The sequence below is a fragment of the Dermacentor andersoni genome, chromosome 1 (genome assembly GCF_023375885.2).
Source record: "Dermacentor andersoni chromosome 1, qqDerAnde1_hic_scaffold, whole genome shotgun sequence".
In the NCBI taxonomy this organism is placed as follows: Eukaryota; Metazoa; Arthropoda; class Arachnida; order Ixodida; family Ixodidae; genus Dermacentor; species Dermacentor andersoni.
This window is the reverse complement of record NC_092814.1, coordinates 140,924,582-140,938,059: the sequence shown is the minus strand read 5'-3', so window position 1 is coordinate 140,938,059 and position 13,478 is coordinate 140,924,582. Positions and strand designations below refer to the sequence as shown.

Here is a 13,478-nt window from a genome sequence, read left to right as displayed (position 1 = left end):
GCGAGTAGCCAGCGTCTGAGCGATCGGCGGCAGCCATCTTCCATTCCTTTCGGAACGGGGCAGCCTACGGCTATTCCGAAAAAAATTAAGTTTTGTTCGGCATATTAATGCATCTTTATCGCGTACACGTCACTTTGACGCGGTGGGTTCTTGCGGTTTTGTGACGTCGCGTGACAGGCAGGTGAAGTGGGTGCAGCCCTAAACCTTTTTACCAATAGCCGAGGGCTAATGGCGAAAAGGGGTCGAATAAGAAATAACTGTTTTTCTTTTTTCTATCAAATCATGCATAATCAGTGTGTACACATCATATCAGATGGGGAGGTATCGCGGTTTTCGTGACGTCGCGTGACAGACAGGTGAAGTGGGGGTGGTCGAAAAAAGTTTTTGACCAATCGTGGAGGGCTGATAGCAGAATTGGAATAGAAAAGTTTGGAATAGTTTTACGTTATAGGGCCCACGTCTACGTTCGCACCACCCTCTCTTTGTCGGCGTTCTAAACGCTTGCGTATCTCCTTTCTTTTCCTTCCGCTCTGCCGTGGTGGCGGTCCCGTAAGTGTGCTGCCCGCCAGGACCACGAGGCGCAAAGAAATGCGAACCGTTTATGTGGCTCCGATATCGCAAACTTGGAACGTTTCACCGCAGCAACGGCCAGGTTTCAAGGAGACTTTCTGGGGAACCAATTTGGTGTGGCCTGTGTTGTGTGTGACAGCTCGTGGTTTTCTGCGGCCTGACAATCATTACTGCACTGCGGGATGTCGACCAACACACGATCATCTTGGCTACGGTGAAACGGTGTGTGGCCTCGGAATGCGGTGAGGTGCATGTCTCTTTTACGTGCCGGGATTCGCTAGTAAAAGGTGTCGTGCCACGTTATGCAACAATACATGGGTATGTAACCCCCCGGTGCCTGATCATCTTAAGAGGCTCAACATCGTGGAGGAGCGACTAGTCGCTTCTCGCCTTCCATGCAGGTGCATACGGCGTTTGACGCATGTCAATGGACAGCTCCCCATTAAGGGTCCCGAATACACAGCTTCGCTGGTCATCTACCTTCGCAGAGAGGAATCGCACTGAATTTTTTATTCCTACGTTTTCCTGTACACTACAACTTTTATCTGTAAGTGGCTATTTACAAATTGTTCATTCCCCTTCACTTGTCGGCGTCTCTTAAGCACCCCATTCATGGCCAATCCCCCACAGTGGGTATGTGTCACCACATCGATTCAGGACAACAAAAACTCAGAGTTTCGCCCGAAAGGCGAAGCATCGATTGCGATAGCAAATTAGTGGACAGCTATATCGTTTTATCGGCTATATAAACTCGTAAACATTGGCTCACTAACTAAATTAAGGAGCATGGTGTCACGTAGTCTAGAGGAATTTGACATCCCACAAGTAACGCCGCAAGAAGTAAAGAAAGCTTTGGGAGCTATGCAAAGGGGGAAGGCAGCTGGGGAGGATCAGGTAACAGCAGATTTGTTGAAGGATGGTGGGTAGATTGTTCTAGAAAAACTGACTACCCTGTATACGCAATGCCTCATGACCTCGAGCGTACCGCAATCTTGGAAGAACGCCAACATAATCGTAATCCATAAGAAAGGGGACGCCAAAGACTTGAAAAATTATAGACCGATCAGCTTACTGTCCGTTGCCTACAAGTATTTACTAAGGTAATCGGAAATAGAATCAGGAACACATTAGACTTCTGTCAATCAAAGGACCGCTGACTATACTTGTCGCCGATCGCTTTCAAGATAAGACCGTCGCGGACGTGCTGAGCCGCTCTATACCCCGCTCCACCGCTGGAATAGAACGCCCTCCCTCCTCCACGCCCTGAGGTGCCTTGCGCGCAGTGAAAGACGGCGGGCTTTTTCCCCGCCTTCATACTGTCGCGAAAAGAGTATACCGCGGGTCTCTTTGCTTTCTTTCCGCGAGTGTTCGATGCGGTGGAAGCCTTTGTACAGAAATAACAGCGTCGGCGGCGCGGGCTAGCCATAAATATATATGGGAATGACGGCAGTAACGCCGGCCAGCCACCATGGAGCCGAAGATGGGCACGCCGCAGGTCTTATAAAATACAAGTCCTGTGGACGCCAACTGTACGTTTCTGCCATAACCAAATATGTAGAGCCAAGGTTGGTCGTCCACACAAGCTTAATCCTTGCTGCCAGGAAGAACGGAATTAAAAAGAAGAGAAGACTGGAAAGATTGTAAGTGAGAGAGAAAGACAAAGGTTGGAGAGAGAGGTTGGAAGAGGTTGGAAAAGGCAACTACCGATTTCCCAGGGTGGGTCAGTCAGGATGTGCCGTCTACGTGAAGCCGAGGCCAAAGGCGCGTGTTGCCACCGCCGGGGGGCCGTAAAGATCTAAACTCCCCGCATCGGCTCAACCCCCACGATCCCCTTTTCCCTGTACACGGCTAAGCCCCGCACGATTAAGCGCTAGAGGGTCCGACCCCCATGTTCTCGGGTACTTGGTGGCGCAACTCACCAGATGCCTGCTTACGCAGACGCCCCTGCGAGGACTTAAACAGCGTGCCGGTGTTTCACGGTAGCGCCTGTTCCAGAATACTGGCACCCGAGCGAGACAGATTTTCACCCAGCTTTATGGAACAATCCAAAAATTATTTTCCACATCACAAAAGCTTATGAAATATTTCTAGGAAATTAAGCAATATATCAGCGTAACAGTACGTGCATGTCCACATGCCTGTGTTTCACACCTTACAAAATAAAACAAATGGGATACACAGCTGTTGCCGCAGATGTAATGATGTCGATCAGCATCCGATTTTGAGGATTCCGGTAGGGCGATTATTTTTGTTGTGCCGTCGCGGTACAATTGCTACAATTGGCCGCCACGTCGACGTTATCACCGAGATCGGGGCTATCAGCATAGCCGGATTCAGAGAGCGCACCTTTGAATAGAGCGTAAGAAAAAATTTGTGTACAACGCCAATGGGGAACTGACATAAAATTATAATGCGTCGCGAAGGAAAGCGCTTCGGTCGCGATATCAGAACTCATGGCGTTGCGATAGAAAGTGGCACATTTTTAACGTCGCGCAGAAAGTGTCCGTCGTCGCGACAGAGTTCCTGTTGCGATGTCAAAAAAAATTGTCGTGATAGAAACTTTTCTTGCGACGTCAGAAATCTTCTTGTCTCGACAGCATAAATGACAACACTCGATGTCATGAGGACGTCCTCAAATAGCACAAAGGTACTCGCACTTTTTGCGATGTCTTTAGGACGTATTGAGGACAACACCCGTTGGACCAACCGAGAAACGTCTTTTCGTGTACTTTCTGTGGACAATGAAATGCCCTGAAAAAATCCAAGCGGGGAGCACAATGAGGACAATATAATGAGGCCTTACTGGGGACAATAAGAGCTTGAAATACGATTTGGCCCTTTTGTTGTTTAGGAAGCAAGTACGTATTATTAAAAAAGTTATATTGCACGTCCGATAGCTATTATCTGAATTGTACTGCGCCCTTTGGTTGTCGAAAGTGTTTTTTTTTTCCTGCTTGTGAAGCAGTTCGTGTACCCACGTTCAATCTCACTATGTAGAGTCGTAAGCAGTAAATTTAACATTGCTTTGTATTTTTCTATCATTGACAAAAGTGGGCATAGCTCACGGAGCAGTGCGGAAGAAAAAAGAAGCTAGTCGCTAGCAACATTTTACCACTCTGTCACAGATAGTATTCCATAGCCAAGCCCAAACGACTGTCGAAATCAAGATGTCAGCATGCAGTAAAGGTATGAGCTAGAATGAGCTATAGTGTTTTGCGTATACTTTTTAGGCATGAGCAGAGGTGTCTTCTTGATTTAGAGCGCAGTTCCTAGGCACCCATTCTTGTGCCGAGCGTCAGCGCCCCTCCTAACCGAGCGAACGGGAAGAGCGAAGGATGAAAGAGCTAGCGCGTAGCGCAGCGGGGTGTGAAAGACGGCGATAAGGAAGAGAGCGCGAGGAGGAAGGGTGAGGAAGAGGGTATGACGAAAGCGTGAGAAGAAAGGCGTAGTGCCGAACAAGACTGACTCTGCGGTGACGATGGCTACGAGATGGCGCCAGAGTAGCACGCGTAGTCCGTTAACCGATGACGCTACCGATACCATATGTGGAAACAACGCACTGCATGAGCGGAGTTCTGTCTGCAGCGGCTGCTGTGAATTGCGCCCACGCGTCACCCACGCGCTGCCTCTCGCGATCTACGTCGCGAGCCAGTCGAGGCAGTCGCGCCACACTTCACTCCGTTTGCGACGTGCTGCACGAGACAGATTGTCGCACCAGCCAATATATCGCGAAATGAAAACACCTGTAGAGCTGCGCTAAAATTTCGCATTAGTGAGTATCGTAATAGTTGGAGAATTTTTTTCTTTGTGTACAAGGACTGTAAAAGCAAGTCCTGTGTGTGTCGGCAGGATTAGTGTTGATGGATGCTTGGCATGGCTGATAAATGAGCTCTGTTTCGACAGTTCGCTGAGTAGTGTTCTGCGCCAAAGCACGTTGACAATGCTATGACGTTCAGTAAAGTTGATTTGGAGCGCACAAGACGCGCACGCTAGAGCGATCGCACGGCGCAAGCGCTGAGTGGACACTGAGGCGTTTATTTTGCATTCGGTAAAATCTCCTGTCTCGTTCCCGATTCCCGCTCGCCTTGCGGAATGCATCTGCACTTTTTTGGTCTTTGCTTTTTGCTTCTTCCTTCACGCGCAGGCCTGCCTTGCATCACCTTGTCTCGCAATGCCGCCATTTTCGACCGTTGTGCATCTTTGCTGGTGTCCATGACTGCAATGATCGTACAGAATTTTTTTGTGTGCTCTGTGTCTCTATCGCACTCCATTTTGCTGAGTGCAGAATGAACGCTTCAGTTGCCAGTCGCTGCTTGCGTCATCCTCCCACTCGCTCATTTATTTCGCGATGTTTTCACTATCGGCGCCTCGGTGGCTTAGTATCGTGCGCGGCGAAATTCCATAGCCGGATGTTGAGCGAATAAGCTTGCACCCTTCATAACGTTCAGTCGAACGATACCAACGCGTAAATTGTGTGTTGACGGCCGGTAGTAATGGCGTGGTGCCAGGTGGTCAATTACACTGCCACTATTTTGTGTTGCATTTGCGGGTGAAGCTGCTGGCAAGGTTTGTAGAACTTTGATCGTCCCATGGTGCGACCAACACAGTGCAGTGTCTATTTAGGAAAGGGAACACCCTATGTAATTTCTTTCAGTAGTAGTACACGCAAACTGGTAGATTCAGGGAAAGCATATGCACTTGTCTACTCTTCGTTGTACAGACGCATTATTGCCGCTCGTGTTCTAGGTTGCTTCTCGGACTACTACGTTGGGCAAAGAAGTCAGTAACAAAATCGATGTAATAATTATAAATAAATAATTATCTTTACCTAATTCTGTTTTTTTTTCAACAAATGACTAGCCGTACCTTTGTGCGTTGCTAGGGGCAGTGCTTTTCTCTACGAAAGTTCCGGAAACATGTTGGCCCCTAATGCATGAAAAAATCCCGGAAACAGATTATAAGCTGTATTTACAGACAATTTTATAAAATGTAGTACCCAATGAGCCCTGCAATCTATCACACTCCAAAACGAACAGAAAAAGGCCTGAACAGTTGTTTCCAGGACGTCCTCATGTTCTTATGAGGCGGAGCAACATTACTGTATTAGTGTAATTCTAGTGCCATTAGAGGAATTCTGAGGATGTTACTGTGTTGTTTGGGATGTTTCTGTTGCAACTTCAGAACTCTTCGTCGTCGTCGAAACAGAATGTTTCTGTTTTGACGCCAGAATTGCTATGGTAACATCATAAATGTATGTCGCAACTACATAAATGACAGGAATGTGTGTTGTACGAGAGTCGCGACAGAAACTGTTGTAGTTGCGACAGAAATTTTCGTTGTCTTTTTCAACCGGGAAGTTTTGTAATGTGCATGGCAGGTGTCATTTACCAAATTGCTACAACCTTCGGAGTCAGCTACATCGGTCAGACCGGCAGATGCATTAACGTTATATTACGGGAGCATGAAAGCAAACTGAACGAATAGCAGACCAATTATTAATATTTTTTTGTATTGCGCTGCAAGAGATGTACCTTGCGCCCCCTCCTTGAATATACAGTCATTCCCGGGAAAAGCGTTAACAAAACGATCAGACTCATCAATGAAGCACATCACATCGCCATCTTCGGTGACGCTTGCATCAGCAAACCACCAATCTCACTGTCGGGAAAATAGCTAGAATTGATGCGCGTGGCATAATTTTTACCACAATGCGTCCCATGCATGTCGCGAGTGGCGTTATCAAGATGCTCAGCGCGCGTGCTCTATTGCAGCCGAGTGAATGGTATATGTATGCGGTGATGCCGCTATTAAAACTCGTTGTTGAAAGTTAGCGCCAAATTGTGTGTAGTTTGCGTCCTTCTTTTGTGCTGTTTCAGTTGTGCTACGCCTTTTGCCTCCTTCCACAGCGACTACTACACTTTATTGAAACCTGTTTCATCAAACTAGATCGCCCAATGTATGAATATAAAACTAGCGGGGCGCACACTCTAGCAATGCCTCAAGTTACATCGTACTCCTTCTGATGGAGCTCTTTGGGATGGGACTACATTGAGTCAAAGTAATCAGAAGAAAACAACGAAGATAAGTGCGAAGTAGACAAAGACGCATAACATAAAGCATTATTATAAACTACTCTAATCGAAAGAAGGCCACAGGGAGATACGCCGGAGGTGTGGCTGTGACGCTTTCTCAGACTCACACAACAATCATGGCGATGAGAACTACAGCAGTATTAAGAACACTTACTTATCCGTATAGGTTGTGGAACACAACTCGCAGTACTCGCACTCATTGACACTCTTACACGTTGCGAGCTACCATGGGCTAGTTACAGAATCTGGCCCTGACAATGATCCACATGGGAATATCTCTGTATAAATTACTCCATGTCAGCTTATACAAATTTTAAGCATACTTTATATATCAGTGAGATTCCTGGTCTTTATGGAGCAATCAGGGGATATGGAGATATCAGGGGATATTAGAGGTAATATCAGAGCAGCACGTGATCCAGGCACAAAACTTGTTTACCATGGCCACTACAGTTGTACCGTGTTTTAATTGAACTCTTCAATAGTATTGATAAACAGAGAATAATTGTGGGTGTCTTTCACAGTCTAATAGCTTAATTTACAAGGTGACCTTAACAATCTTGTCATCCAAATCTAGACATCTTAGTTGATTACCAGTGCGTGAATAGGTACAGGCTCCCCCCTGAGCCAACGTTTCCACGTGCTTGCGGGCTTGACTTCGTTGGGGTCCCGACGGAGGGAAAGAGCAACTCTTTGATGATAACATTCTGCACCACGTCGACGTCAGCGGGAGGTGTGGTAGTGCGCTCATCAAGGGCACCAGGGAAAGCTGTCAAGAAACTTCTGCCTGCCCGAATTCTTTTATCTGGTGCATGAAAGATGAAACGTTGGCAGCTAGTGTGAGCCACGAGACAGAGGCTACTTGAGAAGCCGGAGGACGCGTGACCACCCCTTACTTCTGACGCTTGCTATAACTGTAGTACGGGGCGATGATGGCAGACACTGTGGGCGGATGTCAGGGCACCAGCATATCAAAGGCATCGTCTTCAGTTGTCTTGAGAATATTGCCACCAGCATTACGACAACGAAAAGACGCCTTCCACATCCTACCTCTGTCCCAATGAGCCGGCGCGCCCCAAGTGTGAAGCAAGCCGCCACAAGGAAACGCTGGGCCTCACATGCCCACACCACGTGCTGACAGACCGGCGGCTCGTGCTCGAGAATATGATGACTGGCACACGACAGCAGGTGACCAAGAAGAGAACGACGTTCCAAGGAGCGAAGCTTTTGAGGGACGTTTTTTGTTCAGTGTGGAGTCTGTTGAGTTGGCGGGCACAAGTTCGCCCAGAACAAATTAGTTTTCTTAGAAACCGCTGTCCTAACTGTTGGTTACAATAGGCTTGCTCTTATCGGGTACTGGCATTGTCTCATCGACTTGCTTGCACAGATCAATGATGTCCTTGATGAAGCGCAAATAACTCTCGCCTTGCTGCTGCGAACGCAGCGTAGGATTTGTTCGGGCGGAACTTTGCATCCAGCATGGCGGCCAAAGTGTTCGGTGAAATGGATCTTGAACACCAACTATGTCTGGATGTAATATTCATGGTTTCTATGCGACATATTAGCAGCGTCGCTTAGACACAAAATGAAGTTCTTTAGCTTTGTCACAACGACACACCGGTTGGGCGCTATTGCGTCACAAAACGGCAGAGTCATTCCTCGCGTGCCTCGCGCGATTTCCAGGGGCTCATAAGCGACCGCCTAGACGTTGACGAGATAAGGCATGTCTTGATGCGCCAATGGTGACTATTTTCGAGCGCTAATAAACTTCCGCTCAACGCGCCAACAGCCGACGCCAAATTTTGTGGCGGGGTATCGACTTCCAAGGCATGGCTTCACTAATTGCTTCGAAGTGCCAATAGCCGACATTTTCTGTGGAAGGGACATGGACACCCGAGCTTGGCTCTACTAATCGCTTCGATGTGCCAGCTAATAGGGGTTTTGTAAAAGAACCGAAACCTAGGAAAGTTGTTATATATACCTCTTGACGATCACGCGCCAACAGACGAAGGACGACCGAATAAAGCGCCGGCGCTTGTCCTTTCTTTCATGCCCCCTCGTCTGTTCGCGCTTGTTCCTCAAGATGAGGGAGATTTCGTGCACCCGAAGTTAGGGGACGCAAATCACGAGGCGTACAAAACAACGGAAAAGGAGTACAAAAGAACACAAGCAGGGTGCGGGCTTTGAGTACGCAAGGACGCTTGGGTGCGGCAATTTTTCTAACTCCCTGATAACAGCCGGCCTCACCTTCTATGGAAATGACATCGACCCTTGCAGTAGCATACCCAGACTATTTTGCGGGGAGGGGGGTTTTTGCAAATTGTAAAGAGACTTGTTTACAATGTATTTATGTAAGCGGAATCAGGAAAATTGGACGCATAGCGGTAGCCCAAACCTGCGAAGCAGAGGGGACTGGTCGCATACTCGTATTTTCAAAGCGTGTTCCTTATGGAACGGGCAACCACAGCTAGAATTCCAGTTGAAGATCCTGGTGACGTACCAACTATCTCTGTTAACGGTGTTGTCTCTATGCTGCGTAAACTCGCAGATAAAAAATCCGCGGGTCCCGATGGGCTTCCAAATGCTTTGCTGAAGCGCTTTGCAGCACAGGTATCTGTTTTCTTAACGAGGATCTTTCAAGTCTCGTTAATTTCGGGAGATGTGCCGGAGGACTGGAGGATGGCCCGCGTTGTGCCAATTCTAAAAAAAGGGGACAAGCTAACCATTTCTAATTATCGACCAATCTCAATCACTTCCTCTTGTTGCAAGCTGCTTGAACACTTAGTTTCTGGTTATCTTAACTCCTATCTTGCTGAAAATAACATTTTATCACCTGCACAACATGGCTTTCGGAAAGAAATTTCCACTGTGACACAGTTAGTTACAACAATTCATGATTTTTCTGTTGTGCTTGATAAATCAGGGCAGATTGATGTACTTATTTTAGATTTCCGCAAGGCATTTGACACAGTTCCCCACAGTAAAATTATTTATAAACTCGAAAGTATTGGCGTCCCTACTTACCTTGTTAATTGGATTAATGCTTATTTAAAACACAGAACACAGTACGTAGAGGTTAATGGTTGTAAATCTGAAGTGCTTCCAGTTACATCAGGTGTACCCCAAGGAAGCGTTTTGGGCCCGCTGCTCTTTTTAATTTATATTAATGATTTGCCGGCTGCTATTTCCAAAAATGTCTCTGTCAGGCTTTTTGCAGATGACTGCATTCTTTTCAAGAGCATAAACGAGCGTAATGATCATTACCTCTTACAAAACTCACTATTAGCTGTTCATCAATGGTGCCTTAAATGGAATATGCAACTTAACCCAGATAAAACTGTCCTCTTGCGAATTTCGCGCAAAAAACAGGTTTCTCCTTTCTCTTACACCCTTCTAAATCATTCTATTATGGAGGTCACACATAATAAATACTTAGGGGTTACAATAACAAACGATTTAACCTGGTCTGCGCACATTGCAGACATTTGTTCTTCATCATTTTCCAAGCTGTGCTTTCTGAAGCGGAAGCTTAGAGGCGCTCCAAGTAAGCTTAAACGTCTTGCATACATAACATTTATTAGATCAAAATTAGAGTACGCGTCGGTCTTATGGGACCCGTTCATAAAGAAGGACATTTACCAGCTTGAGATGGTGCAAAGGAAAGCGATTAGGTTCATTTATAACAAATACAGAAGGCTTGATTCACCTACGACACTAATGAAAACAAATAACATCCAACTACTTCAAGTACGTAGGAAAATGTCCCGTTTGTAGTTCCTGCATAACCTTTTAGCACATAAACTAAACATTTCGCATCCCACAGAACTTAAACAGCTATCGTCTAGACGAGCACACCACACAAGAAGTCATTTACTGGATTTAATTTTTGCAAGAAATGAAACATTCAAACACAGTTTTTTCCCGAAGACCGTTTCCGACTGGAACTGTCTTCCTGGGGCCATTTTCTAGTCCCCTAATTTTGTTAAAGCTCTAAAAGAGCATTTGTTTGAGTGAATGAGTGCTGTATATGTGCGTATACGTACATATATGTGTAAATATGTACATCTGTACACATATTTTTCTGCTTGTTTATTAGCGGCAATCTGTTAAACTGCCGTTCTTTTTTTTCTTTTTCTTTTTATGTCTCAGTGTATTTACATGCCTTGTATAGCCCCTCCTACATGGGCCCGAACTATTGGCCTGCAGTATTCTGAAATAAAAAAAAAATGCTAAAGAATTGCCTGGCTGCCTGAAGTGTTCGTGGGCGTGCGTGCGTGTGTGTACACGCAAGATCCTCAACGGCGATGCGCAGTGGCACAGACGCAAGACGTCATTTGCAAGCAATCGGCCACATTCTCAGCTTAGGCGCTAAGGATGTGGCCGATTGCTTGGGAGCGTCAGTGGGCTTGTCTGCCACTGCGCATAACAAGGTGTCCCAGTTAACTTTAGGCAGAGTTTAAAAATATGCAAATGCCACGTAGCTGGACAGAACTAAGGTAATATTGTTTGCAGTCGCTTGGAGATACTCCAAAAATTGTTTTCATTTCGCGTAATTAGTGAATTAGTCTAATTAATTCATTTGTTTCTTAAATATTATAGTTAGATGAAAGGTGTCAATGAGAAAATTGTAGAGCTACATGAAAAACTCTCGATACAGCTTTTTGTTCCTCAATGCTTCTTACATAAAAGTGTTTTTACAAGCGTGAAAGAAGCCCGCAAATGCACCCAAAATTGCCGTGCGACTGGCCGCTCGAGGCACTTTGCGTGTATTCGTGGACTTTGAATGGCAGAAAAAAATACAGGCAGAACGTTTTTGGATTCCCCGCCTATGGGAACGCACTGTGGAGCCGAACATGTGTAGTTATCTCCAACACAAGAGCGCCGTAGCCGCAGAGTAGCGAGGACTCGGCAAAGCGAGGACTCATTTCATGTTTTGCTTACACGCGTTTACGCATATTGCTGTATTTCCCATCGTGGCAACAACGCTACAGTACTGCCGTTGCAGCGTGGCCCTGAGGCAAAAGCTGCGTTTCAACTGTGAAAGAATTCTTACTGGAAACCACTCAACGAACGCTACGCCAGAGCCTTAGAACATAAAGCATATTTAGCGCCAGCAAAATAAGGACGGAAGGGAGACGACACCATACTGCGCTCACTTCAACAACTTGATTTTCAAGAAATACACCTGACCAGAATTCGGGACGCGGCAAATCAAGGGACGGAACGCTGCAGGAAGGTAGCGGTACTTCCCTACCTGCATAGAACGGCACATAAACTTAAGAAAATGGCTAGCCGGGTGGACACAAAAGTGGTATTTTCAGCACCAGAAAAGCTGGCAAAAATATGTCGATTAACGGACCCGTACCGTAAGCCAGCTGCCGGATGCTCTACGAATCATCGAAAAGCGCCAGTGGGATGCGTAGAAGCTGTTGTATATGAGCTTCCGCTGTCCTGTGGGAAAAATACATCGGACAGACAGGGAGATGTCTTAATGACCGATTACGGGAACATAGCCTAAATGTGAAAAATAAGCAAACGGTCATCTGTCAACCCAATGTCAGGAATGCGGCTGTGCGCCGGTGTATGGATCCTGCCGGGTTCTGGCGAAGCACAAAGATAAAGACGTGCGAGAGATTATTGAGGCTCAGGCTATCTGGCGGAATAGTGATACGTGTGTTAGTGCCCCTTCAGTCGGCTTGTTAGATAAGGAGACGGCTTTTTTGGATGGGTAAGATTTGGATGAGGTGGCGCCACTGTGCATGGGTTATATAGGTGTATTTCCTGAAAATCAAGTTGTTGAAGTTAGCGCATTGTGGTGTCGTCTCCCTTCCGTCCTTGTTTTGCTGGTGCTAAATATGCTTTCAGTTTACCAACACGCCCAACAAATGGCAATGCTTAGAACATAAGCGACGTATCCTTCTGTCCACGCTGTATGTGGTTGGCTGGGGTACGTGCAGCGGAATGTCTCGATTAAGCGTGTGTATGTACCGCGCTTGTCTGCCGAAGACAAGTAGCATCGCAGAATGCCGCTGGCGGCAGCACTACTCGTAGATTTTATGCGGCTGTGTCTTGCCGTCTGTCAGCTGGATGTCAACGCAGATGACAAAGCGATGCAAGATATGCAACGGTGCGTTTAATCGAAGAGCGTAGTTGGAGTTGTCTAACGATCCTTCTCTCGGACGCACTTTGCACACTGCCACATCTGTTCATCGTAGCACGCTTTCCGCACCTTCCGTGAAAGTTTAGTGTTCTTGCTAAAGAAACCAATGGAAACAAGGAAGCGCCAACGGGACAATCATAGTTAAAGAAGAAAGCTATAGATTTACTATAACCGAGAGGAAAAAGTACAAACTAGATAGTTGCAGCCATACTACAAAACAACCTCTTTGAGATCCTTGCTACTCTCAGAGCCCCGTACTGAAAATGGTAATTTGTTAAACTGTCCCGACAAAATAATTTAATACTTTATGGAGGGGGGATTGTCTGTGCGAAATATGTTTGCTTAGTAACAGGACTGCCTTCAGTGTAGCGCGGGCCTATGCTGTGCTGATTCCGGAACCCAGTAGATCATCTTTTCGTTTGGCAGCCGCCCTGACGAAGTAAGACCAGAAGGAGGAGCAAAGGCTACAGTTTATATTCTCCTAGGATTATGAGAACACGATCTCTGCAAAGGTACCTGTAAAGATTTTCTCAAGAACCCATCCGTATGCTGATCGCCCTAGGTGTATAAGCACACATTCATTGCAAGTTTTTATTCGTACTCCTCTCTTAGTTACGTGTGTTGTGTTCAAGGTTTCCGAAAGCACTATGGCGGCG

At 46.4% G+C, this 13,478-nt stretch overlaps 1 protein-coding gene across 3 annotated transcripts in view; it reads right to left on the bottom strand.

Annotated features, from left to right (window-relative positions):
- Window positions 1–13,478, bottom strand: part of LOC126546058 (G-protein coupled receptor dmsr-1-like) — a 1,011,142-nt gene that overhangs the window by 454,938 nt on the left and 542,726 nt on the right. The gene's annotated exons all lie outside the window — the stretch shown is intronic.